The following is a 7,607-nucleotide window of genomic DNA, read 5'->3' as shown; positions in this document are numbered from 1 at the left end:
ATAACAGAAGCATCAGCCAATATTTTCTTTTTTTTTTTTCACTATCTCGGCCACTGAGAGGATACAGGTGTGGCGTTCCTATACTATGTACCCGCTCTTAATTAAATTGCACAGCGTGTGTTGTGGATGCCAACTGTCAGTGGAACACCGTGGTACCGTGTGTATATTAGGAAGCAGCTCACACCATCCAAGGTAGTGCATAAACTGCGTTAGTCATCAAAGAATGTTACTATGCGCTACCTGTCGTCTGCGAATAGTCAAAGTGGTTGACACTGGTTTTTCTGTTTTATTTACTAAGAACTAGATCCATTTTATTCGACGCTTGAAACATATTCCAGTTCAAAACTATCATATTTACACTGTTAGTGTCATCTTGTTACTGTCATTATCAGTTCACTTTCATATTACTTGCATCATAATCCAAAGTGTGACTATTCGAAGTCTGTTCTTTTCACATTCTACAAATTATACTTCGTTCCGTGTTATCTGCAATAAACGTCAACAAATTTAGACGAAAGGGGAAATATCCTACCATTTATGCCGAAAGGCTGGGATCTTGGGTAAGAACCTGCATAGAGAGTGGCACCCTTCTTAAAGAGGCTCCTGATCCTAGGCACAAACCATTCAAGCATCACCACCGTGTTCAGGGGATCCAGAATCAACGAATAAAGTTAGAGTGTCGTTGACATTCTTATTTTATGGTGTAACTTTGTTTCCTGTACTTTCAGTTGTACTTTTCTGTTGCTGCTGTTCATATTCTTCTCGGTGGTAGTTATGTTGATTCATTCGTCAGGGAAAAATCACCTGACACGGATCTATATCATAAGTTGACCTGTTCACCTGATACGTAGATATCAAGCAGTGATGACACACGAGTGTTTCTGGCAGTGATGAATGACACACGAGTATCTGCCACTATTAAAGTCACATTCTTTGCAACATTTAAGTCACGAGGCAGAGAAGGAAAGAGTATTAAAGAGCTTGAAGCCCTGTATTTCTACATGCTAGCTTATCAGGATATCCTTCTAAAAGTTCGCTCTTGCTGCCATTATCCCACCAGGATCCAGCCAGAACAGTGGCGCACTAGTGTTCCTACGGATACACGACTCAAGGACCCGTTCTTATAATTAGTGGGGAATTTACGCAAGTGTACAAGTACTGAGGCGCGATGCATATCTCATCTCGGCAGGATGCGAGCGCGGAACTTTACCCTTTGTGGTTAATTTATATTATCTATAACAAATAACCCTTATGATGATGAACACAATTGCGCAATTTATATCTTAGTAAATATTTATGTTTTATGAAACTGCCACGAGGCAACGAGCAGATTATATGAATAAATCACAGGTCAGATTTCCCGTAATGAATAATGATGCCGTGGGGAGCCACAGGGCCAATGGCTACCTACCATTGGCCCTATGGCTGGAACAAATAACCACAGAATCAAAGTGCATTAGGAAATTTGTCCGTCGCATTGAGGCAGTGCTACAGGTTTCGGAATAATAATCAGCTGACTATATCACTGCTATATCTCAAGGTTATATAAAACCTGGTCTCAACTTTATAAAACACTGACATTCCCTGGACAGACATTTCGTGGTAAGGTACAGCTCTCTCACACTAGCTGCTGTTGACGGATCTCTTACAATATGCGCAATAAAGCATGCACTCTTCCTAGTACCTCTTGGTAGGTAGACTCGCAACCAAACAAACACACCCGCCGCCCACATGCGCAAGCACGCACGCGCACACACCACCCTTAAATATTCACTGTGTATTGATGACAGCTCAACTTCCTTTCTGTCTTGTCCTGTTCCCTTCATCGTTCTTGAAGCAGCCTCCGGCAGCCCTCCACACGGTATTCAACAACCTCACTGCCTCCCACCACCTATCTGAAGACAGGGTTCATGGAAGTTGTCGTATATCTCCCGCAGGCGTTCTCCGGACTCTCCAAGGCCAAGGGAGTACCTGCTGTTTCACCTGTAGGGAACCATCCTTACTCGACCCACTCATACGCACGATAAGTGTTGTGTACCTGGATTCAGCAATACGGGGTGTGACGTTTTTGTGTTGTGCGGTTATTTTTTTTTTTTTTTTTTTTTTGCCCGCGCGTGAATATGCTATTTTCCGAATGGGAGATTAGGTTAGTGGGTAATTGGGGTACGGAAGGAATAGAAGACGGGTACAGGCAGTGGGATTTGTGCGTGTATGTGTGAATATTTACGTACATTGGCGATTATATACAAGTGTGTTCGTATGTGGGTGAATATATGGAGGCACAGGTACGAGCATGTGTGTATTTATCTCGAGTTTTCGGGGGTTATCTCTAGCTTTTAGGCCACATTTATATTTTATTTGCTGACGTGATCTCTAAAAAATATTTACAGTTCAAATAGGAACACAAGAAGGGTGTAAAACTGCAGAAGGCCTACAGGCCCTTACCAGACAGTTGTTACTGTGCATCGGCTCATTTCAAAGCCAAACAATATCCGAAGTACATTACCATCTCTCCAGGATGTTTCATATTATAAATGGCATATAGATAAGACATGTTTTGGAATAAAGATACGTAATTGTTGTACATACGTGTTACTTATCAACTCATTGGTATAGTATACCATTATTATATTGACAAATGTCATATAACACCGACATGTTGATGAGCATGACATATGCAGTCCTGTGCATCATTGACTAAATGATTCGTCTGTGATTAAGTCGAAGCTACGGAGCAGAACACTTAATAAAGATGAGGGACTGACCACCTCAAACTTGCTTATTTCTCCAGGGTGGGAGCCTGATCACCTTGTGCTAACATCTCTATTTCTGCTGTCTCCTGTGTTTCCATCGGTTAATAAAGATGACATACTCTTGTACACACGTCTCTCTCATGTGCTTGTCGCCAATACCATTAAAAAAATCTACAAATGGTTCTACCTTTCCCTCACACCGCCACCAACCCCACATGCAAACAGCATCCAGTAGGCCTCCAACAGTGCTTGTTAGCCAAACCGGCAAGCAGACCTGAAGTAGTCCACTCGCCACCCATTCCGTGATCCCATGTTCTATCACCCCGACTGCTCATACCTAACTTCGAATCATTTTGTACTAACCTGAGAAAACCCTCTGGCACAGGCGGAAATCTTTGCTTTGTACTAAAAACATAGGCGCGTAAGAATGGAAACACACTTCCCACGCTAGACGAAATATTAACAAGATTACCAACAAATCATGGAACGGGTAGGATGTGAACCTATGGCAAATGAGTTTTAAGACTCGCTCGCCATGATTTCAAACCCCACACCTTCCCTGGTTTGATTTAACATTCCATCGGCTATACGTCATTTTTCTCCACAATTTATATTTCTTGTGTCTAGTATATTCATTATCGGTAAAAATACCTCGATGCATCATATAGGATTTTATAATACAACTATATTACACAAACACAACAGCACCAGGTGTACATAAAACTTCTCCTAGTTACAAGCTATTCTCAAAGTAAAAGATTTTGAAAACCTTTTAATATCATAAAGCAGTCACCAACAGCATTTTTTTCCCCCAAGTGAACCTGTGTGCTAGAGCGTGTAACAGAAGTGTGAAGGTCCTGCACTTTGCTGGAACGAGTAGACCCTACTACTCGCTCCAGGCTTTTAATGTCATGGGTAGCCAAGGTAATGAGGTAATGCCATTATGCGCACTATGTTCTTTTATTTCCAACAAAATACCATTACCCGCATACAGCGTCATCAATGATTACTGTTAGTATACTACCATTTTATAGACAACACAGGGAGATGATCCGATGTAATCACAGAAACGGGAGGACAGTTCCTATTCTTTGAATAAAGTCCCTTCACCAGGACCAAGACCTGAAGGAACTGAATGCCAAGCAAAAGGCTAGAAGACACCTGGTGCAGCTAGCAAGCAGCCACTGGCCACGTGAAGACACAGGCACTTGCACAACATCTGAACAACGTGGACAAGCTGGTGCAGCCAACTCAAAGTCACCAATCACCGCCAGTAATTCGTGTCTAAAGCCCGGGAATTTGTTCCATGAACGCCCCTTCTATGGCGCAAGGTGGTGACTTGAAGACTCGATTATCTGGGTCACAAGAAATTCTGGGGAGCAGTCACAGAGGGCAATAATTTGAACTAGTGGTTTAGCGAGTCCACCACAGGAAATGAGACCCCCTTCATTTATTTAGTTAAGAGAATTATTTTAATGACTACATGTATCAGAAATATTATTCAAATGCAAGGCATTCTAAGAACAAAATTTGTGACTGTGTGATGTCATTGTGAAGTACAACCGAAGTACATCTGTTCAACGCTGCCCGTCTTGTTGTGTAATACCTGTCCTCTAGCGGCTTACGAAGTTGGGCCAAATGCGAGACCATGTGCATAGCAATAAAGCGTCCAACATCATTCTGGAGTGAAGATCATCTAAAGTGACAGCGTCGTCCAGGCTGGGTCGAAGACTCTGATAAGTAAAGGTTCTTAACCTTGTTGGTAGTAAGAGATGGAAGGACAGACAAACCAAGAATGAAGCATGTTCAAGGTGAGAATGTATGCGCATTTCGCAAATATTTTTTGCAACATCTGATGTAGAGAAAATACACGAGGTGCCAGAGTGATTTAAGTTCCTTGGCTATCTCGTTTGAAATATTTACACGATTCTTGTCCAATCATAGCACAGTAAAATTTCTCCCCCGTTCTTACTCCGCTAATAACAATGCTGTTCGGAGACCATCATCAGTGCTTTTTTTTTTCAAAAGAATATGCAACCTACCATCGCTTTTCCCAAGTAGCTAAGGCGATCGATGTGCCTGAAGGCTATATGAATGTCCTCTTGAACAGGTAAATGCGTACAGTCATGCGTTGGCACTGGATTCGTGGATAACATGAAGTAGATTGTGTAAGCAGACGTTCTAAAGCAAAACAGAGCACAATCCTAGTCAAATGGATAAAACTGAAACCTATCAAAAACTAGTATCCTGGCAAGATTTATTATATTTCCCGTTTCATGAACATGTAAAATGACAGTTATATCTAGCAAACTTCAACTTACATTCAGTATACACTTGCCTTTATTTTTCTGCATTTCTTTATAGTTCTCAATCCTGTAATATTTTCTTTCCAATTTAGGACGCTCGACCTGAGTCTGCGCTGCCGGGGTAAACGATCTCCGGAACCATTAACAGATACAATCACATCGGCATACAAATACGTGGAAACACACAGGAAAACAGCAGCTAATGCCCTCCTCCATAAATCTTCAAATAAGGTAAACTTTACACAACAACTGCGTAGCCTTGAGGAATCCAGTCTAATGAATTTTCTCCTGTACCTCCCACCTGGACGCAGTACACTGCTCGGTAATTAATCAGGCGCGAGGTGTTACAATTTTTCAAGAGTCCTCTGTACGACCAATACAGCTGCCCGGGATTAGGTCTTCCTTACACAATAAGCTAAGTATGGTTCACTAAGGTACGCGTTGGGGAAGGTGAAGGTAATGATGTGTGTTGGAGGAGTGTTTTTGGGTGCGGTGGTGAACAGGGGGAGGAGGGGAGGGAAGAGGATTCGAGGGGAAAGCGAGATGGCTATGGGAGACACCCAAGAGGAACATCAAGAAGGGACGTTCAAGAGACAAGATGGAGGGGCACCTATGGTGCTTGTGAGGGAGAGAACAGTAGGTGTGTTTGCGTATTTTGATTTCTTATGGTGATTCATTACAAAAGGGAGTTTCGCTCGAGCATCTTACGCTATATAGTGTGTTTTTTTTTTTTTGCTAATTAGAAGAGAAATTCACAGTGTTGAGAACCTTGTCGACTAACGAATACATTCGTTAGATAACAAAATGTCCGAAGTAGCAGATGAGCAACAGGTTCAGCAAAGTTACCGAAGAGAAGCAGCTGGCGCATCTTTCCTTGGTTACTAGTGGTCCCACAGTGATTCTGTTTCCCTGTGATTTTTTCCCCATTATTTACCCAAATGCTGTGGCCTCCTGGCGACATGAAACCTGAATGTTGCTTTCAAACCTCTAACATAGTACATCATCATTGATCCAACTATAGTGTTTTCATTTTAGTTTGGCTACGAACACTAGATTCCAAAAGCCTTAAAAACTTCGTTGAGACATCAACATTTAGACAGAAAAGCTGATGTTCACGAAGGTTTCCCAAGGCTCTTGGAGTCTACATGGTTCACAAAGTCCTTTACATGGTTCAACAATATTTTTACAACACGGAGAAGAAAAATGCAGTCTAGTCTTCGCTGTTATCACACCATTAGGGCTTCTTGTGAATGTTTCTGAAGAATGGCAGTAGTTTACAACACTCCTTGTCAGAAAGAACAATGGCATCAGAAAAGTCACATTGGATATGTATCACGGACCACTGGAAGTGCTCTTGTTGGGAGTACATAGAGAAGACAGCCTTGAAGCTTTGAAAAACATTTATCCGATTAGACATATGCAGAAAACTCCACATCTATTCAGGTTTCCAGCTGCATTCCAATGACATCCAGATTCATATTTTTACCCTTCAAATAGTGTTTCAAAGGTATGAAAGTCCAAGGCTACCTTCAACTTCTTAAGTATTTTAAATCACGATGGACCAAAAATGCAGATCAAAATTCAAGCATGGAATTCTAAACAAATTTAAATGGCAGTGTGATTTAAAACCCGCGTGGTCTTTCCTTCCCTCACTTTCCTACCACCCCCCCCCCCTTTTAATCGCTTCCCACTAGCCCCCATTCTTTACCTCTTCCTAATCCCTTTCATTCCCTCCCTGTCCGTTTTTTCTCGGGCCTTCCCGCTCTGTACAACAATTAGTCATTAAACTCAATACACACCTGCATGTAAGAGGTATATATACCCGTAAGGACAAGATATATTCCAAATGAATGATAAGACATAATGTACAACATAGCTTATTTTTAGTATTTTATTTTACAAAAGGCAGGGCTGACATGCCTTATTTACATCTCAGTAACATCATATACCAAGGTAAAAGTCGGTAACCCGGTGCTCGGGGGCGAGAACCCACATGGGACAGTTCAGAGAATTATAGTTCTGATTCAAGTTCCACCATTATTGTACACCTGAATAAACACACTATTGACGCATCCTTACAAATTGCTACTGTCTACACCACTTGTGCATTCCAAGGCAGCAAACAACACCCTTTGTTATGCCTGCCACATACCCTAGCCAAGACACCCCCTTTTGCCTGGCAGTAATCATCCATATCTCACCCATAGAGACGGAAACACATGGTTCCAGCCATAGGGCCGGAATCACTTGGCCCCAGCCATACGGTTACTGACAGTACCTTCCCTTTTACAGCACTACCTGGAGTCTACCTGGAGGGTATCCCGGGATCAACGCCCCCGCGGCTCGGTCCATGACCAAGCCTCCTGGTGCATCAGGGCCTGATCAACGAGACTACTATTTCGGAGAGACGCTAATAGATCATCGTATAACTAAGATACTTGTCAGGACGCTATTCCCTGCTGGAGAAAATACCTACCTACTAACTAAAGGATTGTTTATGCAAAAAACGCTGCACCATTACCATAAAGAGAAATCTCTGCTACTCTAT

This window comes from Cherax quadricarinatus, chromosome 39 (assembly GCF_038502225.1).
Source record: "Cherax quadricarinatus isolate ZL_2023a chromosome 39, ASM3850222v1, whole genome shotgun sequence".
In the NCBI taxonomy this organism is placed as follows: domain Eukaryota; kingdom Metazoa; phylum Arthropoda; class Malacostraca; order Decapoda; family Parastacidae; genus Cherax; species Cherax quadricarinatus.
This window is presented reverse-complemented; position numbering follows the sequence as displayed.